The following is a 7,851-nucleotide window of genomic DNA, read 5'->3' on the forward strand; positions in this document are numbered from 1 at the left end:
TAGAAGCAGAATTAGAATCCAAAACCTTTATATGCTGTATAGGAAGATTCTTATTGAACTAGAAGTATTTTTTCAATGAGCCAAGAAATGATACAACTGCAAATAAAAGCAATTTCTACTTAAAACACTTGAGAATAATTAACATACTAATTATACACACATTTAAATTATCTTCTAAACAACAAGCACAAATGATCAAATTTGCTTTTATGCTGGGTGAGATTTCACCTTTCCTGGTACCAAATGACAAGCCATCTGCCATCTGACTCAACCTGAAGCCATAAAATAAGTGTGGCTTGGCTTATGAAGACAGGGGTGAGGACCATCGTCTACCATGTCATTTTGCAGGCAGACACACTTTTAAAGAATTAGTAACCCAGGTGTTTTACAACTGCTATTCATAGGAAAAGTTGTTTTTTTTTTCTTAAATCAAAACAATCTACAGTATCTACAGATTGTTCCTAAAAGAGTCTTTGGGAAGCAAAACATTATCCTCTCCCTCCTGTCTCATCTTCCCCTTCTTTTTCCTCCCCTTACTCCTTCTCCTTTTCTCTCCTATCTTCATTTTATTTTTCTTTTTGTTTTGTTTTTTGTTGTTGTTGTTTTTTTGCCAGTCCTGTGCCTTGAACTCAGGGCCTGAGCACTGTCCCTGGCTTCTTTTTGCTCAAGGCTAGCACTTTGCCACTTGAGCCACAGCGCCACTTCTGGACATTTTCTATATATGTGGTGCTGGGGAATCGAACCCAGGGCTTCATGAAGTAGATGAGGCAAGCACTCTTGTCACTAGGCCATATTTCCAGCCCCATTACTATCTTCATTTTCCTCTTCCTCTTCTTCCTCCCTACCTCTTCTTCCTCTTTCTTCTTTTCTTCTCCCCCCCTAAGGTAATACATATTACCCCCACCATCTACACCTACACAAGACTTTTGAGTAACCTATTTGAGGAATGAAAAATTTGGCTTCCTAAACTAATAATCTTGTTAGCACTAAAATTTTCCTGCCTAAGATTTGAAACATATATAATATAGTGATACAGTTCTTGCACTTGATATCTAGTTTCTGACTGCTGGAGACACTGAAAACACATCTAAATATGAGTCAAAGGTTTTCAGCATATGATCTTAGGTGGACAAGAGGTAACAAAGTAACTGGAATGATTTTTACAGGTGGCTTATGGAACTCCAAACCATTATTTCAACCATACTTCACATATTGACACAATGGGTATAAATGAAAGATACATTTTTTAATACATATGAGTGGGTTTAAAAGTTTGAAATGCAGAAAGGGATAAAAGAAGCCATGAGGGTGAATGAAATCTGCTTTGAAAGTAAAGTGATGGAGCAGGTGTAAGCTATTAAGGAGAGGCAGGTTCATATTATAAAATCTTTTCCTCTTTATAGTTTCTTCCCAAATAGGCAAAATGCAAATCATAGCTTGATTGTGTACTTAGCATGTCTTGATTAATAAAAAAAATTAATAATGAAATAGGAATAGCACAGCACACTGCTACAGAAGGCAGGGAAAGTAACAGTAAATTGCTACCCTATCTATGGAGCCTGCGATTCTTTTTAACAAGTGGAAATCCTGGCAAATGAAATGCCGTATTTTGCAAATGAAGTAAGCATCCAGACATCTGTTTTGTGACATCACTAAGCCAAGCATAATGGGAGAAGGCACAGCAGGCCACATACATTTATCTAAAGCCCACAGAAAATCTGTAGGGACAGGTGAAGACAATAAGGCACAGTTTAAATTCTAAGTTAAAAAAAATCCCCAAAGGTGAATTTCAAAAAAGCTTTTACCTTTATCACTTCTAAATTTCCTATTGTGCTTTAAATGCAAAAACATGTCTTGGGCTAGAAACACAGATATTAAAAATGTGTTGAACATAATTGATTGCTCCATTATCTGTGAATACATTATTTCCATTATGGCTTATCTGTAATGAGTTTTAGAAAACTATATAATGGCTAAGAGTCTTAGAGAGAATTATCCAATCCCTTGTTTCACAGATGAGCAAACTGAGGTTCAGCTGAATCCCTTGTTCAAAGTCATCAGCTAGCTGTCTTTTTTTTTTTTTTTGCAAGTCCTGAGGCTTGAACTCAATGCCTTGGTTTTGTCCCCTAGCTTCTTTTGTTCAAGGCTAGCACTCTATCACTTGAGCCACAATGCCACTTTGGCTTTTTCTGAGTAGCTTAGTGAAGGTAAGAGTCTCATGGATGTTCTTGCCTGCTGTCTTCAAACTGCCATCCTCAGATCTCAGTCTCCTGAAGTAGCTAGGATTATAAGTGTGAGCCACCAGGGCCCAGCAACTGGCTGCATTTTAAAGTGGTTTCTCGGGTCACCCAGAGCAGTGAAGAGGGCCCTTTCCAGCATGGCTACAGCACTGTCCTCATGACTACCACATTTAGTAGTGCTGTCCTGGCAGCCCTCCTCCCAGATAACTGCATTTATAATTGTGCTTCACAAGAAAGCTGTGGTTTATGCACTGTTCTCACTATACTTATAAAGATGAGGAAATCAAGGTACCAGTGTTTACCTAACTTGTGCAGGGGTCACACATGCTCACCCTTAACCACTGCATTCTGCTAGCTTTTCCTTCCTTGCTCAGGGCATTTGTTTACTCAATAGTCAACAAACTCTAAACTGAAATAATCTATTTCCCAAACCTGCTGCTGCTGCTGGTACTTTCCAACTCAGTTGTATGTCATCAGTGTTCTCTTAGTCACCTAGGAAACTTGGTGTCATCTTTGACTCTTCCCTAATTCCTCACCCTCCTTCATATTTCCATTGCTGGAAATGCTCTGGAATCCATATACACTGCAATTTCCTAACTATGGCCTTATTCCCTATTGCTTGAATGATTACAAAACCTTCTTTGTGGTCTCTTATTGGTGTTCGCTTTTTCAACTTATACACACTGTAGCCAGAGTAACTTGTATAAAACAACAGAAATCTCAGCAGATTAAAAATCTAAACTTGCCAGACATGGTAGCATATGCCTATAATTCTACTGGAAGACTGAGTCACAACAATTACGAAGTTAAGCCCAGGCTGCATTATGTCCTGTCTCAAAATGAAACAACTTTAAGTTTACCTAAAATTCATATTTATCAGTATATAAAGGTTTTTGTCTCGCTGGGCATCGGTGGCTCACACGTATAATCCTAGCTACTCAGGAGGGTGAGGTCTGAGGATTGTGGTTCAAAGCCAGCCCAGGCAGAAAAGTCCATGAGACTCTTATCTCCAATTAATCACCAAAAGTGGAGCTGTGTTTCCAGGGGTAGAATGCTAGCCTTGAGCTGAAGAGCTTAGGGACAGTGCCCAGGCCGAGTTCAAGCCCCATAACTGACAAAAGAAAGAAAAACAAAGCTTTTGTCCCACAAACTTTCTCCTTCAAACCCTATAGAGTTGTGTGAAATTGGTATTATTTTTTCTATTTAGCACATGAGGAACCAGGCTTCATGGCCTTAAGTAGTGTGTAGTAGATTAAAAAAAACCCACAAATTCTATTACGTATAAATGTTTTTGCTGAGTATGTTAGCTCATGCCTGTAATACTAGATACCCAGGAGGTTTAGTGGTAACAATGTTCTGAGAGCAAGCCAGCAAAAAAATTCTGAGATCTCATCTGAAACAATAAAAATAAAAATAAGCAAATAAGCATGGTGGTACAAGCCTATCATCCCAACTACCTGACAAGCATAAATAAGTTCACAGTCCATTTGTAAAATATTGCAAAATATTTGAAATTTGTAAAATGATGAAACAACAAAGACTGGGGGTGTGATTCAAGAGGTAAAACAAACTCAAGGTCCTGAGTTCCAACCCCAATGCCACCCAAAATGTTATTTTCTTAAAAAAAAAAATATATATATATATATATATATATATTTCTAGAGGTAGAAGGCAATCTAAGTTAAAAATAAGTAAATTCTCAAAAAAGTAATTTCTCAATCATTTCAAATTTCAACTCAGTGTTACTGGGCCTTCTCCATCCTTTCCATTGATTTCTGCCTTGGTGTCATTTGCACTGAACATTTACAAAATTAATCTTGTGCTAGAACCTTCCAGGACATACAATCATCTCACTATGATCACTGGCAATGGCATAGCTGAAATGACAGTACTCACACTGGCCACTGGTTACATGAACCAGGTTTGCTTCTGTAGCCACATATTCTGGTCTTAAGTGCAAGATCTCTACATTGCTAGTGTTTCTCCCTTGTCCCCTCCCTCTCTCTTCTCTTTCCATTGCAATGGAGATGGCAAGGAAGGAATGGTAGTAGCATGAACACTGAAGTCACAAGAGTATATGTACCATATTGTTGCAACCCAGAGTCCACAATGTTGGTTTTTCCACTATGCCGAATGCTTCCCATGTTAATTTTTGGATTTCTTGAGGTCTAAGTCTACCCTAGGCAACACCAAAAGAGGTCTGGGCATATGACAGCAACAGATGGTGTCTTTCACAGAAGGAGCTTAGACTTTCAGAGTCTGTACCTTTGTCACCTCAAGGAGCACAGGCAGTGGCTCCTCTCACTTGGGAGTGGCTCCATCATTTACTTGACTCCAGTCACATGTGGAGTAAAACTAGGATAACGAAGATTGTTAAGGCTTTGAAGTATTATCAATACAATATTTACAAGAGCAACTAGCACAAGTTATCTTGTCTGTATTTCTGAAATTCTAAAGTTGTAGAAAACAAGAGTAATACTTTTGAATTTAGTGCAAAAATGTCATTCAATAGGAAAACCTGACCTGATGAGGAAGTTTTAATAGACTTTATTTACCCAAAATAAATACTCTTAGGTTTTGTTGCACAAGTGTTATATTTTATGAAATATAGTTTATACATAATTTCTTTTCAAAATCTGAAAAATTTTGGCTCTATGAATTTTAGAGAAGAAGTTAGAAATCAGAAAAATTTTTCTATAGGCTTTTATCTCTAAACACAATAAGGTTTTTACCTTTGGCTGCCCTGAAAATCCCATCTTGGCTTTCTCAGACTCTGATGTCTTCATGCTGAACTGAGCAAGACCATTGGCCTTGGCTCAGTTCTCCCTCCCTCTGCTACAGCTTGGAAATGGCCCCTCAAAATGGTAAGCTAGAGACTCGCCACTCGCACGCCCTTGGGCCGCGGCCGGCGCCTGCTTCTCCCTCCCGCTTCCGACGCGTTGTCTGCTCAGCCCGTGGATGTGCGGCAATAACATGTCTGCCCCGCTGCCTGCCGTAGTGCCCGCTGCCCGCAAGGCCACAGCCGCGGTTATTTTCCCTCATGGACTGGGAGATACTGGGCACGGAGCCTTTGCAGGCCAATTATGCCTGTTACATTAAATATGAATATGGCTATGCCTTTCATGGTTTGATATATTGGGCTTTCACCAGAATCCCAGGAAGATGAATATGGAATTAAGCAGGCATCAGAAAATGTAAAAGCTGGGGCTGGGGATATGGCCTAGTGGCAAGAGTGCCTGCATCATATACATGAGGCCCTGGGTTCGATTCCCCAGCACCACATATACAGAAAATGGCCGGAAGTGGCGTTGTGGCTCAAGTGGCAGAGTGCTAGCCTTGAGCAAAAAGAAGCCAGGGACAGTGCTCAGGCCCTGAGTCCAAGCCCCAGGACTGGCCAAAAAAAAAAAAAGAAAATGTAAAAGCTTTGATAGAGCAAGAGGTAAAGAATGGCATTCCTTCTAACAGAATTATTTTAGGAAGATTTTCTCAGGGAGGAGCTTTATCTTTATACACTGCTCTCATCATGCAGCAGAAACTGGCAGGCATCACTGCACTGAGTTGCTGGCTTCCACTTGGGACTTCCTTTCCACAGGGTCCTATAAGTGGCGCTAATAGAGATATTTCTATTCTCCAGTGCCATGGGGATTGTGATCCTTTAGTTCCCCTAATGTTTGGTTCTCTGACTGAAAAATTGAAAACATTGGTCAATCCAGCCAATGTGACTTTCAAAACATATGAAGGCATGATGCACAGTTCATGTCAATAGGAAATGATGGCTGCCAAGCAATTCATTGATAAACTCCTACCTTCAATTGATTGATGCCACTAAGAGGCCTTGTATGGAAGTACACCAGCATCACTGTAGTTGATTATAAACCTTCTCCCATGCCTGATCTTAAAACTTATAATGTTTGCAGTGATAAATGTTTTGCAAATACACACAATGATTAAGACTCAATAATGTCTCCCCATGGGAAATTTATGATGTTTTAAGTTTCTATACATGTATTTGTATAAGATAATATACTAGTATTAAAATAAGTGAAGCCATTAGCTTCTTTTTCTCAAATGTAATTCAGCAAAATAAAAGACTGCAATCAGAGTTTTTATTACATCATTAAAAATAACTAGTATTCTTAGAGAAAATTTGTTCAGATATTAATAAGCAGTTAAGGTATAAATGATGTATTAGTGCTATGGGACTTAGTCTAGGGAGTTGTTCCACAATTGCTTAGTCATCATGCAATGTCTGTATTTTTATATCTTATTCATAGATATGTAATGATTGTCATACATAAGAATTAGATGGTATTATGTTATTCCTAATACTAGGGATAATACTTTTAAATGTCAGAAAAGAGTAATACTGCTATCTTGAATGAATGGCGCTTTTATTTGAGGGACTGTTTTTCCCAGATATCATTTCTATTTAATATTCTTCTGTATTCTCAAAAAATAGATTCTTTCTTGACTTTCATAGTAGACCAAATATTGCCTCCCTGCCATAGACACCTACTCTCAAGACATGCTGTAATTTTATATTCTGAATTGCAGATACATGGTATTTAAAATCTATGTACATTATAAAAGAAGTCAAACATTAAACTTCCTGTATTACATATTTCAAATAATTACACCTTAGTCCAAATTTAGACATAATTACTAGAATCTTTAGGTAATAAGAATAATTCTGTGGTTTTATTTTCTTGTTAAAAAAGGATACATTATATTCTGGTATATTCAGAGATATTTAAGATGGGTCTTAAAATCAAATTAGTAAAATGACTAGGTGTCTGTAGCATAGAGTTTAAGTTTACTTTTTCTGTTTTTGAAACCAATTACTGTACAAAATGAGTATTTCATTAGAAAATTTTACATTATTTTTATATGCCAATAGACTTACTTGGAATGTTCACTTTAGTCAAATGAGTTTTAAAAATTACTTCTTTTGAGCCGGGCACTGATGGTTCACATCTGTAATCCTAGCTACTCAGGAGGCTGAGCTGAGGATCACTGTTTGATGCCAGGCTGAGCAGGAAAGCCTGAGATTCTTATCTCTAATTAATCCCCCCCCCAAAAAAAACACCCCAAAGTCATAAGTGGAGTTGTAACTTAAGTGGTAGAATGCCAGCTTTGCCAAAAAGCTAAAGGACAGCACGCAGGCCCTAAGTTCAGTTCCTAGTACCAGCACACAAAAAAAAGATCTTTTGAACAATACAAATAGTAGTCATTTGATTTTTAAGTAGTCAAAATGTCTGGATTACCAGTAAAAATGATTTAAGAACAAATTATGGGTAATAAAGATCGGAACCTTACACTACTGTGTAATTATCACACAGTTTAATATGTAGCAAAGGTGTATGCTTGATATTTCTGAACAGTGTTAATTTTTCTTCTGTGTTCCAATTGACCAAAACAATGTTAAGAATGCATCTTTGTAAATGGGTGCTAGTTGATCAAGGAATTTAGTAATGGACTACATAGGATGTTAATAATGAAGCCATATGTTTGTGTCTGGATCTGAAAAATTTAAACATTCATTTACTAAGTCATTTGCCTTGAAGAACATAGTTATTTCAGTTACACAAATCAGTAAGGTCTCTATGGCAAG

At 37.8% G+C, this 7,851-nt stretch overlaps 1 protein-coding gene and 1 pseudogene across 1 annotated transcript in view; one reads left to right on the forward strand and one right to left on the reverse strand.

Annotated features, from left to right (window-relative positions):
* Ddah1 (dimethylarginine dimethylaminohydrolase 1) overlaps positions 1 to 7,851 on the reverse strand; it is a 146,687-nt gene that overhangs the window by 66,829 nt on the left and 72,007 nt on the right. The window lies entirely within an intron of this gene.
* Positions 5,199 to 6,060, forward strand: LOC125355358 (annotated as a pseudogene).

This window comes from Perognathus longimembris, chromosome 7 (assembly GCF_023159225.1).
Source record: "Perognathus longimembris pacificus isolate PPM17 chromosome 7, ASM2315922v1, whole genome shotgun sequence".
Lineage (NCBI taxonomy): Eukaryota > Metazoa > Chordata > Mammalia > Rodentia > Heteromyidae > Perognathus > Perognathus longimembris.